The sequence below is a fragment of the Mauremys reevesii genome, linkage group 5, assembly GCF_016161935.1.
Source record: "Mauremys reevesii isolate NIE-2019 linkage group 5, ASM1616193v1, whole genome shotgun sequence".
Lineage (NCBI taxonomy): Eukaryota > Metazoa > Chordata > Testudines > Geoemydidae > Mauremys > Mauremys reevesii.
In genome coordinates, this window is record NC_052627.1 from 49,458,626 (window position 1) to 49,481,347 (window position 22,722).

Genomic DNA, 22,722 nt, shown 5'->3' on the forward strand with positions numbered 1-22,722 from the left:
TCTCACCACCTTTAGCTTCCAAACCTCTCCACTGTGTCATTCAAAAGTCTAATTCTCACCTTCAAACACCGCTCAGACCCACTCTTACCTATTTAGGATCTCTAATTTCCCACTACTTCCATTCCCTGCACTCTGACAATATTGCACCTTGATTAACTCTTTTTTCTCTTTTCTCCTAGGAGACAGCCACTTTTCTCAGACCATCTCCTACAATCAAAAAAACCTCTCTGGTCTTATCCACACTCTCCTCTTTAAAATCTCTCCCAACATACACCACCCAGGTGGTGTGGTATCTGTAAATCGCAGTGATCAGCTGAACTGGAAGTTTGAAAAGACTGAAAAGGCCAAGGCACAAGCCAGAAAAGATAAATCTGATGCTACTGGGTTGGGAGAATGACCTTTAGGATAAGCAAGTTGCCTCTCTTCCCATCATTGGGGTGTTTGTCCATCCTTTCTCGAAGAGATTCAATTGACAATGCTTTCTGGGCATACGGGTATCCTGGAATCTCAGGTGGAATAAGTGACCAAAAATTTGTTTTTTAAATGTGTCTGATTATGATTTATTTTGAGGTGTCAGAGAGAAATCCAGAACTCATATGTGTAAACTATTATTTTGTGACTTTCAGGGTCAATTGCTTCAATGTGCCCTGAATAGGATTCCCCATCTAGTCCATTTAAAAGCTACAGCTGGTGCAAAAATCAGCAGATCACCCATTAGATATAATTAGCTGCAGAGAAAAACATCCTTCAAGAAGTAAACTGCCTTTCAGTGCACTTTTGGATTCAGTCCAAATGCTAACTTTATTCCAAAGTGCTGTTTATGTTTTATGTCCTGGCTTTCTAAGAAACCATTTGTCACCCCATTTGTTGCTGCAGCTGAGGTCATCTGGAGCACCTGAAGTAACAGTCCCTACATTTAAACTATCTGTAGCTGGTAGCAGGTAATTCTCAGTGAATATCTGTTAATTCGGGAATTCACTTGCCCATGTGGTCTGACGGTGCTCCAGTCTGTAGAGCATGATGCAAAGGATGATCTCTTCTCTCAGAACTCTTTTGCCTCAGAAAAGTTGGGTAACATTTTTATGGGCATATCCTTCTCTTTTTGTTTTTTAAATGTAAAAGAAAATAATATACTTTTGTTAGATTTGGCATCTATTACGTGTTAGAAAAGGCATGCTTATATAGGTAAATTACAAATATTTTTATCATTATGAATTATAATATACATGGCATATGTGGGTAGAAATCTGAGGAGCATCCAAGGATCTGCGTAGAGAAAAAAAAATCAATACTCAGATTGAAACAATATAATACTATTCAAAAAGTTCCAAACCATATGAAAAGCACTACAAAGGTACAAAAAAGTAAATTAAAACTCATAAGCTGCCACAAACATCTGTCACCACACAATATCCCAGTAATGATACCTTCATAGTAGTTCAGTACATCTTCACTCTTACATACCATCTGTTCTGATCTATAAAACTGAATTTGTAGTATTTGGGCTTTCAGAAAAAAACAGCAAATTTGGTTTGGGTATAATAGTATTGATAATAAGAAATGCATGGGTATAATATTTCATGTGTTGTAATTCGATGGCTAAACAGAAAGCAACTGGCTTAAAAAAAAGTTTCTTCGATGACACTTGTACTGTTGCCTTGGTTAGCTGATCAATAGTTTCTCAGCAATTTGCTAAAAGGTGACTATCCTAAAAAGCATAAACTACCAGCAAAAATTCTCACATACAAAATTTCAGCATTTCAGGAAACAAAGCATGCCCCTCCAAACATGCAAAAATCAAAACACAATCTTTACTTCAAATTCATCTTTAAGATTTGCATTTACTGGTAATTCTCTAAGCTGCTGCTGAGAGCAAAATCTGAAAATAGAAAAGGAAATTGATCTATCAGCAATACATTTCTGGTTCTTTGATGCCTGTTTTTATGACCTCAGCCACATCCCACATAAAAGTGAAATTATAATGTCTACTTTTTTAAAGTGTTTGAAAACAGATAGGGGAAGTGTTCTAGTATTACATTTCAGGGCAACTGCACCTGTATTTCCTTTCAGTGGCCCAGCAAGGGCATCCCTTGTCAGGCTTCCAGCTCCCCGGCCATTGTCTTTTTTGGTGGAGACCAGCATCAGTCTCCCTTCTGACCTGGATATTTTCAGGCACAGAGTTCCCTGCCTTCACTATGTATTTCCCAGTACAGACCGGTTGTCCAAAGACACCTGCTCACTTTCTCTTCAGAGAGGATTAGCAGGTGTAATTGCTATAGTTATGCTGCCACACAGCACTGCCTATGAAAGCCTATTTTAGTCATAAGGTAAAAATTCCAGAAAAAAAAACATTAAAAACAATAAAAGAACCTGCACACATGCTAGTAAATTTACAAGAATTTACCCTCAGATGGATTCTGGAGTCCTCCTAAACCTATCCTAAGCATTGGGGCCCTCCGTGACCCAAGGGTCAGTTGGTTTGCTGAATCACGAAGAAAGCAACGAGCCAGTTTAAAACCAGTGTATTCATTAAAACAAACAAACAAAGGGGAAGGAAAACAACCTCTCTTTATCTGTTGGTCCCTGAAGAATTCAGTTTGAACTAGAACCTTACTGAGCAAGAGCTTCAAAGGGCTGATAATGAAGGAAGTGTGTTGGCATCCCCTCCTACTAGAGAAGGTACATACAATGCCACAATAAACATATACCCAATTGCATTTTTAGCATATTGTACCCTGCTGTGTTCTTTGGGGATCTGATGAAGGCATCAGAAGCCAATGTATGAGGAAGATGTTTCAATATGATATTGACACCCATACTTCTTTCTGCTGTAAGCGCTCCCAGAAAGCAATGAGAGTGAGTAAGTATATGGCTGAAACCAACCAGCCCTGTGATTTTTAATTGGCCAGATTCTGCAACCATTACTCACACCAAGTAGTAGTACATTGGTTGCTCTCAAAATTCCGCCCATGTAAGCTTACTGATTCCAGCATTATTCCATATTTAAATTATATGAAATCTTTCATACTAGTAGAGTCTTTCAGACTAGAAAAATAAATTAAAGTGCTCTTTTAAAGTTTTTTTTTTAATTTTAAAAAAAAACCACTGTACCTTATTCCATTGGAGGTCTCAATTACATCCTATTCAAAATGAGAAAGGGTGACATAATCTGGTCCTAAAGAAGGGCTGTACTATAGCAGTGGTTCTCGATGAGGGATCCAGGGCCCCTTAGGGGGCCTAAAGCAGGTTTTAGGGGGGCATCCACGCAGGGCCAGCATTAGATTCGCTGGAACCCAGGGCAGAAAGCTGAAGCCCCACTGCATGGGGCAGAAGCCCAGGTCCCTAAACCTTGCCACCCAGGGCTAAAGCTGAAGTCTGAGCAATGTAGCTTTGTGGGGGCCCCAGTGGCATGGGGCCCCAGGCCATTGCTCTGCTTGCTATCACCTAACACTGGACCTAGCTTTTATATGCGAAAACCAGTTGTTGTGGCACAGGTGGGCCATGGAATTTTTAATAGCATGTTCGGAGGTGTGGGGGTGGGCTCAGAAACCAGTTAAGAACCTTTGCACTATGATATTTATTATAAGTTTTGTAATCACTTGTTTGCAGGGACCAGTCAGAGAGTTAATGGTGCAAATATTCAAGTTTCACCACACATTTTGTGAGACCAAGAATTGTCCACCAAAATGGAGAATTAACGTTAGTTTACCTGAGCATTTACTCAGTTATTTGCTAACTATGCCCATCCACAGCAACATTGTTCTTTTGGTAACATTTGTAGGCATAGATATAGTAAAAGTTGCCAACATCTTCATCCCAATGAATCCCAAACCACAATCATTATTATTATTATTAAATGTCAGATTCCCAAATTTCAGCTGAAAACATACTTTATAATTTATTATTATTATATTTCTTTATTTACATCTGTAGTGATGAAGGGCCAGCAACTTTAATTAACTTGCTAAGTAGAGAGAAAGATCCTCTTACTAGTGAAACATCAGCACTTTCTAAAATGTGATTTACTGTTACTGTGCAGCAATCATTCAGACAAATTTTAATTTCAAATCAAACACAAGTAAGATGATGTTATAGCCATCTGCTGTGATGGATATGTAGGTGAAACAAGGTTATAAGTCATAACAATAGACAAAGTAGAAAAATATGAAAGAAATTAGAGTGCACAGTAATGAAATGAATAGAAAATGTTTTTAGAGTTTGTATAGATTACATTTATTAGAAGTTGGCAAACCATTTTCCTTAACTAGCGAAAGCCAAACGGTAACTGAATGAAATCAAGGTTCCTAAAGTCTTCATCAGTGCGATCCAATATTGAAGTAGCTTTTCTTGGTGCTAATAGTCACAACAAACCAAACTTGTGAGCAGCTGCTACAGAAAATAGTTTATTGATGTTATGTTGGAAGAGAACATGAGTCTTGCAATCTGTGCAGCAACAAAATGCAATAAGCACAGTACATTTGATTTTTAGATGAAATATTCATTTTAAAAGGCTTAGAATTGTAGTACAGTGTTTATTTGGTATTTCTTTCATTGCTATAACTTTGTAGCAGCAACTTTTGAACAGTGGGTAAGCTTCCAAAATGGAATAAATGAGAGAGTCAGAGAGACATTTCATAATGCATAATAGATAGAGGAACAGATGCATCAGAAATTTTTATATTTTGGACAGATTGTAAAACAGATATTTGGATGTGACTAGATTCCAAAGTCTAGTAGCAAATGTAATTTGGCTAAAAAGAAATAAAAGTAAACTACAATAGATTTGATAACTATTAATGTGCTTCCTTAAAATCTTAGGTTAAATCAGATTAGATATATCTTTGAAAAAAAATACAGAACAGCTTCTACTGCATACTATTTTTGCCATATGTCTCAGTAAGGTTATTTAAAAAAAAGCCCTAAAGTTAGATAACTTCATAAGTGAGCAACATAAGTGGTCACATTCTGTTCCAAGTTACACAAGGTGAATAGTGTTACTCTAGATTTATGATAGCATGACTGGGGGGGGGGGGGGAAGGGAATTGGCACATTTATTCTGGCTAAAGCTTAGACACTGGCAACCAATCTACAACGAATTTGTAGCCACCTGATAGTGAAGACAAAACCCTCTCCCTATATCCATTACTCCCTTTCCTTTATCATTGCTCTTTCCCGTCCTCTTGCCACATTAAGATGTCTTTCTCACAGAGATCTAATTTAGAACCCAGTGGTCTTAGCCCTTGGATGACCTCAATACCCAGTGGCTTCACTAGGCAATTTACAACATTTCAGGAGGTGCTCAACATCTTGTAGGATTGAGCTGCATACCTGTAAACTCAACGGGGCAGGAATCTTGGGGGCACATGTTCAGTTTTGGCAGTGGAGCTCTGAGAAGGGGGTGTGAAGTCAGCTTTAAGCTAACACTGCATTGTCATGATCCTGTGGCAGTGTTGTGCCAGGCCAATTCTCATTGTAAATTAGAGTGACTCAAAGGTTGTTTTTAATGTATGCCAGCTGCTACTGACCATAGGAATGATACAGTAGCTGGAAATTTCCAGATTACACCCAGAACCCTTCTTCCTGGCCACATCCCTGCTCATGCTGAAGGCTAATATAAGTGTCTAAAGCCCATCGTAAGGGTCTGTGCAAGGGGCTTCATTATGCTGGAGCAATACTCATTGCCTAGGTAAACTTTAGGATAGTTTTGTGCTTGTGAAAAGATATAAAATGGCCATAAAACAAGGAAGGATGTCTTATGATGTGATGGAAGCCTAAATATTCTAAAATCTCATTGACTTAAAGGAGGAGATGGCACTAAGCACCTCACAGGAGATGTCCATGACCTGGCTGTATTAGGCCCTATGTCTACAAAATTCTAGTGCTAAATAAATAAATTGATGAGGATGGATATTCAAAGAACACAGGGATGCTAAATAAAGGAAATTTTTACTCCTTTGCAGTTATTCTGAAGAATATTTGAAAAAAACATTGCTATTAGTCTCTCTTTAAATAGATTATTCTCTCCAAATATTGCCAGGAATAAATCTGATGATTCAAACACTCTGCTTTTTCCTTCCTTGCTCACCTACTCCCAGCAGTAGGTGATATTTTATCTCACTACCAAAGAGATTATCCATTACCTGACAGTGATCTTCCTAGTCTCTGCCTTTCCTGATTCAATTCAGTGATTATTCTAGGTAAAGACCTGTCTAGTTAATGCTAAACACCTGTTCCCTCCCCCCAAAAAAATGGTGCGGGGGAACTGGGGGGGGGGCGGGATTGCACACTTTGTATCTTCAGTAGGCCAAGCTGATCACACCCATTAGCAGCTCCTCACAATCCTCCATTCATCCCCTCCCCCGGTTGGTTTTTTTGGGTCACAATAAAGTTGATATTATGGGTACAGTTGAAAGCATTTCACAAAGTTTTAGCTGCTTAACTCACATTAAAGTCAACCAACGTCATATTTCCTAAACTCACTCTTTTACCTACACAGTATGTGACTTCCCCACTTTCAGGTAATATATGGCTCAGAAACTATTATGTACCATTGGGCCATCATTGCATCAAATGGTTTGTATGCTGTCAAACACTGAAACCCATATTCAGTCTCGATTCAGGAGAAATTCCCTCCGATACAAATGGGAGTTTTGCTTGAATAAGGGCTGATTATGGACTTCAGGAACTGGTTCTATAATAGATGCAAACCTTTAGTAGGGGAGTGTTTGTTCATTGAGGACAAAGTGCAAATTGGTACTTGGATCCAGAAACCAGAACAGTTGATTTTTTTTGGTAACAGCACCTACCAGCTGTTATACCAATTAGATCTAGTTAACTCTCCATTAGTCCATTTTTCAGTTCTGCGGCCACCTAATTTTCTTGATTATTAGTGGGACACGGAGGGCCCGGAGATTTAGCCCTTTTTCTAAGATCTCCTTTTCTGTCACATGGACTTTATTTATTATAAGAGATTGAAGATTTTTGACATTTTAAATATATAACACTTATTAATGAGTCTGAGTTCTGTAACACAGTAGCATAATTCAAAATGTTTCTCAGCTGCTTTAGACATAAGTAATGGCTGAAAGAAAATGTATTTGAATTGAGAAAAGGCCTGAACCCATTTCTAGGTTACACATATTGCTGCCTAGAGCCTCTTTACATTAGTGAAGTGTTAAATTAGAAGAAATTGCTTGTATATTCACTTGTAACAGACTATAAAATCAGGTTGCCCTTTAATATTCTTGGTGTCTGGTTTAAGAAAGTCACTCATTTCATACATTTCACTGTGTGAGGACATAATAAAACCCAATTACCAAAATTTCTCTTACAAAAGCATTTAGTTACAAGTTAATGAAGATAATGCATCAAAGGGAGGAAACTTTATGAGGCACACACATTTATTTACATGTGAGCTTAAGATTTGAAAATTCTGGCCAAAGTTTTCAAAAGTGAGTAGTGATTTTGGGTTCCTATGGTGGTATATTTTAAAGGGACAAAATTTTAGGAGTGAGTAGTGATTTTGGGTTCCTATGGTGGTATATTTTAAAGGGACAAAATTTTAGGAGGCAAGGTGCTTAGCACTGTCTAAAAATTAGGTTCCATTAGGTGTTTCAAATTGAACACTGCAAAATCATTAGTTATTTTTGATTATATTGATCTTCGTATTGCACACATGCAGTGATTAAGTGTTGTGCTTGCTATTTTTTATTTCATCTAGAGATGGGCCTGAGCTGGAGCACTGGATCTGAAGCCCCACGAACAGTGGGTCAAGATCCTAACTTCATGACTTGTGACTCTCTATTCCATTGACTGTAATGAGCAGCAAGATTTTATCTCCACATCTGGTAAAAAAACAAACAAGAACAAAAACCAACCATTCAATTTCAAATTGTAACCCATTTCGTCAGTGGCATATTAAAGTGAAAAAAGAGAAAATGAGTACTTAACTGAGGTCCTTACTTACTAGTTTAAATTTAATACCAGTTCAGTGTTTATTCAGCATTATCCTAAAGACCACCATATTGGTTGGTTTTGCTTGGAGTTAGTCAAATCACTACCTGAGAATAAAACTGATGGATTTAAGCACCTTTTCTGAATAAAACTGTTTGTCAACTGACTTTGAATTTTATGGATTTAGACTTTTATTTGTTCAAACTATTTATGGAAACAAATTTCAGACTGTGGGTTCTTGATGAACTGCTCACTCTGAACATTACTGTTAGATATTATTATTTGTGGTGTGAGAATGGTCATCTAAATTATATCATTTCTGCTTCCTGACTGTTTGAAACTTGTTCAACCGGAGAAAAATGAATAATAAATGTCAAATAGTGCACAACAAATAATGAATCACAATCATTTGCACATTAATACTTTTTTGTGTGCAAATATTGATAGCTGAATGTTACAGCCATTCCACCGACATCCATACAGATATGTTTGTATTATGAACAAGGTTGAACTCATTAGCTATGGTACTTAAACAAATACTTGATAACACTTTCTGCTGGATTTGGCCAATTGAGTTTTGATCCATTAGGATTGGTTGACTTCAAACATATTTTAAATTCTATAGCATATTGACAAATCCTTACCTTCAGAAAGGCACAGTTGCTGGAAAATATCCCTTTAGTGCAGGGGTGGGCAAACTACGGCCTGCGGGCTGGATCTGGCCCATCAGGGTTTTGGATCCAGCCCCCAGGATTGCCACCCCCTATGGCTAAGGTAGGCTCCCAGAAGCGGTTGTCACCATGTCCTTGTGGCCCCTGGGATGCGGGTGGAAGAGGGCTCTACATGCTGCCCTTGCCGTGCAGGCACCACCCCCTGCAGCTCCCATTGGCCGGGAATGGAGAACCGCGGTCAGTCGGAGCTTCAGAAAAGGTACCCACCGGCAAGGGCAGCGCGTGGAACCCTCTGCCCTCCCTCCCACAGGGGCCGCAGGGACGTGGTGCCGGCCACTTCTGGGAGCCTGTCTTAACCTCGCTGCATACTGCTGCCAACCTGGATCTGCTCGCAATAAGTGGTGATGAGCCACAGCCTGAAACCGAACCTCTCCTGAGCCCCAAACCCCTACCCTGAGCCCCCTGCTGCACCTTGCACATCTTCTGCACTCCAACCCCCTGCCCTGAGCTCCCAATGCACCTCAACCCCCTGCCGCACCCCTCCTATACCCCAACCCCGCATGCAGGGCCATGAATGCAATTTCCCCATCCATATGTGGCCCTTGGGCCAAAAAGTTTGCTCATCCCTACTTTAGTGCCATGCGGTCAGCTGACCCCTGAGACAGTATGATGCAGTATGTTTGCATAGAATTTGCATTGTTCACTCAGTATGGTATATCTCCTTGTTTTACTACATGATTTTTTTCCAATCTTTCCTTCTTTCAGAAATTATCCTTGTCCTAGAATTGTAACAGTTTTACAATGTGGGCTTTGCACAAGTGATTTGTCCAAAGACCTATAGACTCTTTCTAATTAAGAAATCAGGTTTTTTTCTCATTTAAGGACTTCATTACATAATCTCTATACAAATGGAATCATATCCACACCATCCATTCACTAATCTTCTAATCATGTTGTTCTGATAGGTGGTGCTTCTTGTTTCCTAGGCCTTCAATTCCCACCCCTCCCACACACACAAAAGTGCAGTGCTTTTCTTGGCTCACTAATTTCTTACTCTACCGTAATTCCTCTCACTTACATGTTACTCGTGCTTAGCTGAGCTGTATCCCTGTAAATGGGCCAGACACCTCCCAAGCACCTACCTCAAAGCCTGGAGTCATGGTGCAGAAGCCCTGCCTCAGTATTCCCATGTTTCAGGGCTCTCTCAAACTACCAAAAGAAACTCTTCTGTGCTTCAGCAGCAGCATTCCTTAGGGCTGGATTTATTAAAACAACAAAACTATCCCCAAAATAAATGTTCTCAGATACCTACTGAGTCACTATTTCCTGCTGGGGATCTTCCAAGCTTTCCCTGCCTGGAATCTTTTCCCAGAAGACTCGGCATTCCCTGCTGGAGCCTACCACTTCCAGTAGTCTCTGTAGTCTCTCTATTCCTACCTGATACCTCAGGGGTTCCTGTGGGCATCATCTTACTCTTAGCAGCCATTCTTTGCCTAGGCAGGTCTCAGCTAAAGGCTCTGACTCCAGCTTCACTCTGGTTGCTTCCCTCTCTTTCTTCAGTTTCCTGCTGCTCTTTACAGGAAAATCAGGACCCAGCTGATTCTAATGATTAAACCCCATCCCAGGCCTGGCCAGTAGGGCTAATTGGACAGCACAGGCCACCCCATTACAAGTACACATGTTATCAGTTATGCCTTTTTAGCTCCCCTCTAGAGAACTAAGATGTCCATTTCAGCAGCTCTGGAATGCTGCAGAAGGTGAACTTCATCACATTTCACAGCATGCACACAGAGTAGTTAGATAAAAAGCATGAAATGCTCTTGTTGGAAGTTTGTAACATAACACTACTTTATTTCTTAGAATTTCAGAACTATGACACAAGAACCCAAAAACAAAGACACACAAAGCAGGCTGCTCCATAAAACAAAGAGGTACAATTTGCTCCACCTCCTCAAGAACCCCTCACTTGACTAGAGTATCCCTTGGGGTGGAGTAGAGGAATCACTCATCCCTACAGAGGATGCCAACCATGTGGAGAAAGATGAGGGGAGAGGGAGAAGTCTCTCTGACATCAACAACATCATCATGAAACTGTATCTTGCTCCATTCCCTGGACCAGCCACTCAGAGAAGAAGACCACTGGCACCAACTATACCAAGCCTGATGTGTAACCAAGAGAGGTAAAGATCAAAGCCCCACCACATGTAAAAGTGCAGATCAAGTCTTAAAATTGCTAATGTTACTGGTAAAATATCACCTTTAAGTGCAAGCTAGAACCAATCATGTGAGTTAGGGACTTTAAAGAGAAGGTGTGTGAATCCTTTTGTAAAGCAATTTGAGAACACTGAACTCTAATGTCCATCAAAGTATGTGTACGTGTGTGTGTGTACATAATTAACTGTTCTTCAAAGCAGACACTAAGCCCTTAATTCTGCTATTGAAACACTGAGGGATCCTTGGATGAAACTAGTTTCATTCTAAAGCTGCTGTAAGTATGAAGTTTTTTCCATACTGCCGTAGAACACATTGTGTAATGTGGGGAAGGAAATATATTATATTAAACTAGGTTTGTCTAATCTCTTCTATTAAATGTTGCTGTTCACAAAAAGGTAGCTCAAAGGAAGCTACCAAGAAATCATTTTGACAGCTGTACTTACTTAAAATCAAGACAAAGTAATGGCTGCTGCTTTCAGCGGACTGAATTAAATTAATCCACTTAAATGAAAGGTTGATGGGAGAATCCTTTTCTGCAAAACCTTAAGAAAGATAGTTTTTTTCTTATTTACTCAATATGATTTAATTACCTATTGTAGTAATAGGTGAGCCATATAAATTGAACCATTGAGTTAGTGACTGCATTCAAGCTGTGATATCAATTTGACCATTGTAACGTATTTCTTGTAAATTAAGCCAGGATAAATAAATTCACTTACCTAGCAACATTTTTCACTTAATCTTATATTTGTTTTACAACTTCCTGCTTAATCTTTTATTACATTTATAAAAAAAGACAGACTGAACTACTTTATTTCCCAAATCTTAAACACAGACAAAATAAACGATGAAGGAGAAAAGGGTAAAATCCTTAAATCATTTCTGACTCCATATTTCAATAACTTGAAACACAAACCCTATTACTCCTACACCCTGAAGTATCTGATCAATTACTCTTTGAAAGACAAGTAGTGCACTGACTACCCCATAGGGTAATCGTTCGTACCTAAATAGCCTCTTATAAGTATTCACTGTCAGATTTTTATTTTTATTTTTTTAATTCCGGCTCCAACACCACCTGCTGATAAGCTTGGGATAAATCTAGTTTTGTTACCTTCATTATTCCCCCCTGTCAGTTTTTTCAGCTAAATCTTGTGGTTTAGGTTAGGAATTTTATATAGGGCCACTTCCAGCCAGGGATTTATGGTAACTTTATAGTCCCCACTAATACTTATTCTACCATCACCATTTGGGATACACACAGTTAGTGCATCCCATTCACTGAAATGCACAGATGAAATCATGCCCTACTTTTGCAATTCATCCCATTGCTTTTCCACAGGCTCTCGCAGAACTTATGCCCTGGTCTAGCATTCAGGAATTTAGGGATGGCCTTGTTAGACATAAATCGGGCTCACTGTTTTTTTTTTAAACCAAATCTCTACATGTACTAAGTACACGTTTGAATTTTCCTTTCAGTTCCACCACTCTGTTTGGCATGTGTGCACTGCATTCTAATCCAATTTAAGCTTGTATAACCAGTTTTGCCCATTGATGGGGCGGGGGTGCAAATTCCTTCAGTTACAATTAAGTGTAATGTACACAGATACCTTCATAAATTACAGTGACAGGGAGACTGGCTAATACTCCTATCTGTCTTTTATTATAATGCTATAAAAGCACATTTATTTCTCTTAATGTTATCCCAGGAAAAAAAAATCCATATCCCTTTACAAATCACAGTCACTGCTGCTCCGGTATAGTACTGTGAAATGGTACATCTCCCCTACCCTTTCTAACCTGCTTCTAAGCCTCACTGCTGCACAGTCACATAACTAGTTGGGTAGTTCCTACTTGTAGGCACTGACAGCTTCCTTTTGGTGTACTGTCTCAGTAGAAGAAAGGCCGCACTTTACTCTTGTGGACTGTATTTGAAAGTACATTAATTCCGAAGAGAGAAATAAATCATTAGACAGAACTTAGAGCATTTTCTTTTTTGGATCCTGATCCTGTTACACAAATTAAAAAAAAAAAGAAAGAAAGAAAAAAAAGAAAAACCCACACCTTCCTAAGTATGAGTTTGTGACTGGCTTTATTTCTGAACTTTTATTCAAGAGAATTCTACCACAGAAATATGCTTGCATTTTATTTTAAAAGGGAAAGGGGTGTTTAAGAGTGGATTTTATAAACTGTAAATGCTAGGATACGGACCTGGGTTCAGAGACTAAAAATTGTTCTCTCCCTCTCCCTCATGTGATTTTGAAACTAGAGATTAAGTTTCACTGAGAGATGGAATAACTACCAAATCTAACTAGCATGCAATACTCCTGATTTGGATTGTAATACACACTTAACAGGAGGAAAAAAAGCAGTAATGAAGGAGGTAAATAAACTACATTATAAAAGGGAAATTATTCATATGGGTTCTATAATTTTTTACTGTGGACTTTTTCACTATCCTTAGAAAGTATTCTAAATACTGTATCCTATGCACTGGTGAGAGTATAGGAGAAAAAAAATCCTGTTGTACAGAGATTACAAGATCAAGATAGTACACAAATCTATTGGCCCCATGCATTACTAAAGAGTTACCATGTCTGTTCTTTGACACTTCAGATAACCTAGACATGTATTTATATCCCATTATGTATTAATTTAGCGTTCAGTGGGGATTGGTGGTGGATTCAGCAGCAGGGTTAAATCATGTGTCTTGTATTTGGAAGGAGGGGGCAAAGTAGAGTTGCTATGTTAATAGTGATCTTTTAACACAATTTGTGTGGGTAATTTCCTAAGGTGCATTTTCTTTTAAATAAAGAAAACTGAAATAACAGAAATTCCATCATGTAGCATCATATTGACACCCCTTGGGTCATCAGCACAATTGGAACCTTTAGATCCACCACCCTGATCTCTGCCACTTGACCTAATGGAGTAAATGACAGCAATAGTAGATCATCATCACTAGAAGATAGTGAGTGGATTTCACAGGTATTTGCCTAACAGCAGAGGAATGATGAGACTCAGGACTGTTGGCTAAGGAGAGGAGTCTGCTCTTGTGGACACACTTCTGCCCTTCCCTTCCCTTCCCCAGCCCCTGGCTCCTGCTCCCTGTATGATTCTCACCTAGCCAGTTAAATTATCCACTTCTCAGTTACTCTTGCTTTTATATAAATATTTTAGACTGAAATGCATAATTACCTTTTGATGTGGTATAATTCAGATAAGAGAAGTCTATCACAAAGTAACCTTTAAGATATGTACTAGATAATCTAGCAATAAAGCTAACCTAATACCCAGAACCACAGCAGTTTACATTGACAAAGAGAATAACCAACTTATGGGTACTCAAATGATCACATTTTATCTTGTGCAGCAATTTCTTAAAGCAGTTTTATTCAACCATATGGGGTATTTCCAATCTAATACCTTAAAAGAAATACTGTATTTATTGTCATGTCTTCAGAATACATCTTCATCATTAAGGAATTCAGTTTCTTTAAAAAATATGTAATTTGCAAATAGACATGGAATGTAAACAAACATCTGGAATAGGAATAAAATGCCAGGAACATAAAATGGGATATCAAAGCTGTAATATTTGGGTAAGTGTGCAAAGTTTGCAGCAAGAGCATTTTACTTTTCTCAGATAGAATATGCAATGCAAGGCTTATCATTGGTTTTGTTTTACTGATGCTGAACAAGTAGGGTCCAATTGCGCTCTTACTGTTTCTTCTTTGGGACTACAAAATAAAATTGTTACCCTCCAGACATTCTACCGTGTTATTATTCTTCATGAATTTCTGTTACCTTGGAGATACTCAGAAGATGTAAAATGGTATGAGTGTTGATTTATATCTGACATTCTAAGGTCTAGAACACTTCTCTAATGGCTAGGGCTGGTGGACAGATGTCTTCATTAATCTGGGCATGCATCAAACACAGTTGAAAGGAACAGAGCCTACTCATTGGAGCTTGAAGATTCTTATATTACACTTAGCACATAAATGCAGCACATCATTTAACAGCCACAATTTACCAACAGTTATCACACATTCATTTTTAGAAATATTGCAGTTGTTCTATGCTTGAATCAGGAAGTAACTGGTGGATCACAGAAACTAAAGTTACTTTTCAGTTGTTAATAAATAATGGCCACTGTACTTAGGGATAAGTATGGTGAATATATTCTTGTGTAGCAAACTTGTCATAGCTCTTGTATTTGTACATAATAAAAGTGATCACAGCCAAAACTCCATCAAAATTATAAGCATTTTATTCTTGAAATATTTAATTCTACCCAGTTAAAACCAGGTAGAACTAGGAATTTCATAAGAGACCTTTGCTTGTAAGATTTTCAGCCCAGTTGCTAGGCCTTGGAACATTGTTTCAGTTTCTATCACCTTCCTTGGACATTTTCAAGGAGTCTCTAAGATCAATTGTTTAAAGCAATTGTTATGGTCCGGGGGGAAAGCTATACCTTTGACCTCTCTCTGGCAGGGCTGGCTCCAGACCCCAGCACGTCAAGCGCGTGCTTGGGGCGGCATTTTGCCGGGAGGGTGGCAGGCGGCTCCGGCGGACCCTCTGCAGGCATGACTGTGGAGGGTCCGCTGGTCCCACGGCTCTGGTGGACCTCCCGCAGGCATGCCTGCAGATGCTCCACCGGAGCCGCGGGACCAGCGGACCCTCCACAGGCACGTCTGCAAGAGGTCTCCCGGAGCCGCGGGACCGGTGACCGCCAGCGCGCCCCCCGTGGCATGCCGCCATGCTTGGGGCGGCCAAATTCCTAGAGCCGCCCCTGCTCTCTGGGCATCTTTTACAAATAATAACCTACATGTGTGCTTTTCTCAGATGAATCCTGCAATTCACCCCAATTTTAGACTGGATCAGCAAGCTGCAGTACCCCTTGTTTACCAACCATATTACCTTAGCCAATTAAATTGGCTTGGACCCTGCTATAGACTTGATGCTAACACTGTAGTGAAATGAAGACAGATATATCAATGAATGTTAAATAGCAGGCAGCAATTTTTATTAAACGTAAGCACAAGGGAAGAGCATTCCTGCCTATCACCCATATGCTTCTATACAAAGCTTTTCATTGGTTCAAGTTTGAAGGTTACAGAACACCAGTCATATAACCAATAACACAGGAAAATCTCACCTTATCCAATGGGTTGAAGGCCTAACACCAACATCTCAGGTTTTTTGCCTCTGGGAACAGGTCATCTTATCCTTATAACCACAATGGAAACAGGCCACAAGTTGCAATGAATTAACAATTCAGCCAAGTATCTCAGTGAGATCCTAAGCACATTCCTACTTAATCCACTGTGGTTTGAAGGTGCTGTGAGGAAGATGAAAAACACTGTCCTTCACCAATTGGCTTATCAGAGAAAAAAATCCTTTATGACCCCCAAATGGCTGATGAGATGGACCCTCAGTATCTGTTAGGCAAAGTTCCCATTCCTAGTGCAGGGTGGAGTTGCTAGAACAGAGCCAAGAGAGGCTGTATATGACTCCCACCCCAGTTTAAATCCTGGGAACTGGGCTCAATCAGCAATCCTCCCACTCAACTGGGTAAGAGGTGCAAAAGATTCCAAGGGCAGGGAGGAGCTATCTGGTGTCCCTCAGCAAATGTCTCTTTCCCTTACTGCTGAGGCTATCCTCTTTTGCCACTGGCCTCATCAATTTCCCCCATCTGTTGAGGTGGTAGGTGGCATTTCTGTCTGAAATTGCAGTGATACAGAAAAGCTTGTTCGAAACAAAGTGTTTATTGGTCCACAGAAATATAAAAGACAGAAAAGGGTTAAAACAACATATTAGTTTATCTAATTTATCTTTTGCCTCATGCAAGTAGGCTAGCCACCTGACTTCACCTTGGTAACTCCCCCCCCCCAAGTCTTCCTGGGAACCAAGTTTCAACCTGGTTTTCTGCAGACCCTCTCTTTCTATCTCCTCAGAGGCTTAGCTTTTGAGTCACTTTCAAGTTCTTGTTTGAGAATTCCTGCCTAATAGCCCCTGGGATTTCAACCTAGAATATATTACTGCCCCCTCTGGGATGATCACTTTACCCCTCCCCCCACCGTAAGGCTAGTATCAGGGAAGATCCCTGCTAGCCAAACGCAAACAGCTCAGCGCCAATTCCTTGCCCGCCCGCTCTGCCCCCATTCCTACCATGGAGGACGGAATAAGGCTGACCTGCTCAGAAACCTTCTGCAAAGGCTTTTGGAGTATCTCCAGGAGAACTTCATGGAGATGTCCCTAGAGGATTTCCGTTCCATCCCCAGACACGTTAACAGACTTTTCCAGTAGCTGTACTGGCCGTGAATGCATCCCAAGTCCTCACGGCAAACTAATCATTAAAAAAGTTTGCTTTTAAACCATGTGTAATATTTACAAAGGTACACTCACCAGAGGTCCCTTCCATGGCTTCATGGTCCAGGATACCACCTTGGGAGGGTTGGGAGGCTACTTCAGTCAGGCTGAGAAAAAGATCTTGGCTGTTAGAGAGAACAGTGTGCTGTGTCCTCTCTGCAAGCTCGTCGTCCTCCTCATCATCATCTTCCCCATCTGCAAAATCCTCAGGCATGGCTGAGAGTACCCCCTCCTCGGAATCCCCAGTCGGGGTGGGGAAGTGGTGCCCCCCCCAGAATTGCATGCAGCTCAGCGTAGAAGCAGCATGTCTGTGGCTCCGCACTGGACCTTCCGTTTGCTGCTTTGGTTTTCTGGTACGCTTGCCTGAGCTCCTTAACTTTCACATGGCACTGTAGTGAGTCCCTATTGTGTCCTCTCTCCATCATGTCCTTAGAGACTTTTTCAAATGTTTTTGCATTCCGTTTTTTGGAACATAGTTCTGCTAGCATGGAATCCTCTCCCCATACAGCGATCAGATCAAGTATCTCCCATACAGTCCATGCTGGAGCTCTTTTTCGATTCTCGGACTGCATGGTTACCTGTGCTGATTAGCTCTGCATTGTCACCTGTGCTGATCAGCTCTTCACTCTGGGCAAACAGGAAATGAAATTCAAAAGTTCCCAGGGCTTTTCCTGTCTACCTGGCCAGTGAATCCGAGTTCAGATTGCTGTCCAGAGCAGTCAAAATGGTGCACTATGGGATAGCCTGAGGCCAATACCGTTGAATTGTGTCCACACTAACCTTAATTCGAATCGGCAATGTCGATTTCAGCACTACTCCCCTGGTCAGGGAGGAGTACAGAAATCAATTTGAAGAGTCCTTTATGTCGAAGTAAATGGCTTTGTTGTGTGGATGGGGGCTTAATTTGATTTAGCGCCACTAAATTCGACCTAAATGTGTAGTGTAGACCAGGCCTTAGTCTACCAGCACAATAACTACCAACCACAAAGACATCTCTTTCTCTATAAAGATATTGATAGATATCAATATTTATATATATTCATAAAATATAGATAACTCCTACACTCTTCACAGCAATACCGAAGATACCTTAGCTATTTTTGCAAAATGTACATAAACACTAACAATTTAAATGGACAAAATAAAAATAAAAATGGTATGCTGTATATATAATAAACCAATAAAATTATCCTGGTAATTTTTGGAGCTTTTTACCATTTTAGTTCATTAACTCATTGGTAATAAATGGTAAATAGGTCATTAATTCTCTTATAAAATTTATTAGCAAAAGATGGAAAGGATAAACTTTCATATGGTTCATCATCATTATTGTGAATGTTACTGACAGGTTTGCTTGAAGCATAAAGAGTGTCTAAGTTTCTATGGTCTTTTACACAGAGGAATCACAAGTTATGTGGAAACTAATAAAATATATGCACTTGTAAGAGTGAAAATATTGTCACTCTTTTGAATAGCAATTTACTATTTACACATTCAAGGGATTGTCACTCAAGCATATAATTAAGCAATTAAAAGAGTTTGTATTATGTTTCTCATAGCTTATTTCAAACTCTTCTGATCTATCTGGTAAACATTATAGTTTATAAGGTTGATTGTTCAAACTTCTGTCATAAGGTTGATAATAGGCAAAATTCCAAAGAACTATTTCAGATCTGTTGGATAAAGTTAAATTTTAAGATCATATTATGTTCTTTTACATTTTATAAAATTATCTTTACTTAGGCAATATAGATAAGGAGACCATATTGTATTGACACAATCTAGTGGTAACAATGGCAAGAATGATCAGGTTAAGATCTGCCTCTGAGAGGAAAACACATGATTCTTTGGCTAGCCAAAGAAGATCAAAAGGTGCTTCTGGACAGATATTGGAACTGTTTCTGCCTAGGAAAAGATCGGAATTAATGCCAAACCAAAGGGTTACCTTCAAGTTTCTAAAGATTTCATTAGGTTCTGTTCAATAGTTCAGTTACATTGCCCTATAGCTCAACCGTCACACTAGATTCCATAGTCAAGTCATGATTCTCAGAGCAGAGACCTATGTGAGATAGCAAAAGAGCACTTCAGAAACCTCCCTCTTCTTCTTTAATAGTCTCATGTAATTTCACCAATAGTTCTCTGGACTCACCTCCACCCAGGAGTATATATTACTTTAAAAGGCCCATAATAGTCTGATAAGTAGCCATTTGGTCCGGTTTCAGGTCTTCTTTGATGATACAGAAGAAAATTCTTTTAAAGAACTAGACCCCTCAGAGCTTGTTGACAAGCAATCTAGGACTGGGATGTGACACAAATAGCTAAAATCCTTCTCCAGAGGTTTTTGACAAACAATCTAGGACTGGGATGTGACAAAAATAGCTAAAATCCTTCTCCAGAGGTTTTTGACAAACAATCTAGGACTGGGATGTGACAAAAATAGCTTCCAGAGCCTTGATAGGGAGCTTCTGAACGCAGAAGGAACAGAGGTCACATGATCCCACAGCTCCTGAGCTGACTCCTCATTCAACAAAAGGGCCACATTTTTCTTTATCTCCAAAATTATACATTAATTTGTGTAACATTGTCTGTGCCAATGCTAAATATAGACCCATAGAAGCTACTATTGTGTTCACCAAATAAGTCCAGGTGCCATGCACAGGAGAAAATGAAAAATTCACAAATATCTGAGCGATGAAGAAACTGAGTTGAATAGCTGGTCAACCTGATTCTCCAAGTCACTCTCCAGATCCTGAGCCTATGCAACGTAAAAAGATAAAAAGAATATTGTTCTATGAGGAATGGACTGCTCTCACAAAACTAGCACTGTGGGATGGAAGAAAATACAGACCAAAACCCTCTTTGAACAGAATACAGATAGGAAGGAAATTGCCCTTGAAATGAATATCCCTAGTGGATCAGACAGAAAGCATCTCCAAAAGATATAAATCCAGAAGCCTGACCCACATGTGCTCCATCTTATGTTTCCTGATTTCTTCTTATACCTATGTCACAAAGAGATCTGAAGCTTACACTTGAATTGTAAGAGATGACAACTCTGGAAAGAAGTAAGCCACTATGTAGATTAAACACAACAGAAAAGTAATGTGGTCTCACAAAACAACCTAAGCTTCTACACAGGGGAACTGGAGAGGCAAAGTCATGGACGTATGGGGAAGTGGGAAAATGGATTGTATAGGAAGCATTAATACAGCCTTAAAAAGAGTAGTATGAAGAAAATAGAAGAACAAAAAGTAAGATATCTGCACAGTGAATAACTCATTCAGGTCTGATAAAGAAACTATAATAAAAAGTTCACACAAAGTATGCACATGAAATCAGTTATCCAATAAGAATAAAGAACAATTTTTGTGACATAACTCATTTTAGAACACTTAAAAAAATAAAGCTGCAGTGACATAAATGAGCACTCTTAAAAGGTTAAATAAATTGTACTGCCATAAAATCAAAGCTATTTAGAACATTTAAAGGTCAGTTACTTTATTTTTTTCCATAGGTTTGAACTTATTTTTATTATTTACAAAGGTGAAATTTCCCTCTGCAAAGAGAGTTCTGGAAGTTCCGTCCTAAGTTTAGAACCCTTAGGAACGCCAGTCGTAGAACAGGAAGCACTACCTATAGCAATCTTAACCCTAGCTCCAAGTGCCCTACCCTTAGGAACCCTAAGCCTAGGATGGGAAGCCCTACCCATAGAAACTCTAACCCTAGCTCCAAATGCCCTACCCATAGAAACCATAACCCTAGATCCAAGTGCCCTGCCCTTAGGAACCTTAACCCTAGCTCCGAGTGGCCTACCCATAGGAACCCTAACCCTAGCTCTGAGTGGCCTACCCATAGGAACTCTAACCCTAGCTCCGGGTGCCCTGCCTATAGGAACCCTAACCCTACCTCCGAGTGCCCTGCCCATAGGAACCCTAACCCTAGCTCCAAGTAGTTTACCCATAGGAACCCTAACCATAGCTCCAAGTGCCCAACCCATAGGAACCGTAACCCTAGCTCCGAGTGCCCTACCCATACGAACCCTAACGCTAGCTCGAAGTCGCCTACCCATAGGAACCCTAATACTAGAACCGAGTGCACGACCCATAGGAACCCTAACCCTAGCTCCGAGTGCCCTAGCATAGGAACCCTAACGCTAGCTCCGAGTGCCCTACCCATAGGAACCGTAACCCTAGAACCAAATGCCCAACACATAGGAACCCTAACCCTAGCTCCGAGTGCCCTACCCATAGGAACCCTACACCTAGCTCCGAGTGCACTACCCATAGGAACCCTAACCCTAGCTCCGAGTGCCCTACCCATGCAAACCCTAAACCTAGCTCCGAGTGCCCTACCCATAGGAACCCTAAACCTAGCTCCGAGTTCTCTACCCATAGGAACCCTAACCCTAGCTCCGAATGCCCTACCCATAGGAACCCAAACCCTAGGTCCGAGTGCCCTAACAACAGGAACCCTAAACCTAGCTCCCAGTGCCCTACCCATAGGAACCCTAACCCTAGCTCCCAGTGCCCTACCCATAGGAACCCTAACCCTAGCTCCGAGTGCCCTACCCATAGGAAGCCTAAGCTTAGCTCCGAGTGCCCTACCCACAGGAACCCTAACCCTAGCTCCGAGTTCTCTACACATAGGAACCCTAACCCTAGCACCGAGTGCCCTACCCATAGGACCCCTAACCATACCTCCGAGTGCCCTACCCATAGGAACCGTAACCCTAGCTCCGAATGCCCTACACATAGGAACCAAAACCCTAGGGAGGGGTATCCGAACAATAGGAAACATCACCCTAGCTCTAAGTGCCCTATCATTTGAAACTTTAACCCTAAGCTGGGAAGCCATAACCATAGGAATCATAACCCTTAAGTGCTCTACCCTTACGATCCCTAACCCTAGGCCAGGAAGCCCTACCCATAGGAAACCTAATCGTAGATCCAAGTACCCTAACTATAGAAACCCTAGCTCCAAATGTCCTACCCATACGAACCCTCAAGCTACCTTCAAGTGCCCTACATATAGGAACCCTAACCCTAACCCTAGCGAGAAGCCCTACCCATAGGAACTGTAACCTTAGCTCCAAGTGCCCTACTGAAAACAACCCTAAACATAGATCCAAGTGCCTACCCTTAGGAAGCCTAGCATTAGCTCCAAGTGCCCTACCCAGAGGAACCCTACCTTTAGGGCAGGAAGCCCTACCCATAGAAACAATAACCCTAGTTCAAGTTCCTTTCACATAGGAATCCTAACTCTAGCTCAAAGTAACCTACCCATAGGAACCCTAACACTTTAACAGTGCCCTACCCACAGGAACCATCACCATAGCTTCAAGTGCCATAAAAATAGCAATCCTAACCCTAGATCCAAGTGCCCAACCCATACGAAGCATAAACCTAGCTCCAAGTATTCTACCCATAGGAACCCAAACCCTAGCTTCGAGAGCCCTACCCATAGGAACCCTAAACCTAGCTCTGAGTGCCCTACCCATAGGAACCCTAAC

General features: G+C 40.5%; 1 long non-coding RNA gene across 2 annotated transcripts in view; it reads right to left on the reverse strand.

Annotated features, from left to right (window-relative positions):
- Positions 1 to 1,072: 1,072 nt before the first annotated feature.
- Positions 1,073 to 22,722, reverse strand: part of LOC120406710 — a 194,005-nt gene continuing 172,355 nt past the window's right edge. For both annotated transcript variants that reach the window (XR_005599514.1, XR_005599512.1), the window contains one exon: positions 1,073 to 1,266. This is a non-coding gene — a long non-coding RNA (uncharacterized LOC120406710). The remainder of the gene's footprint in view (positions 1,267 to 22,722) is intronic.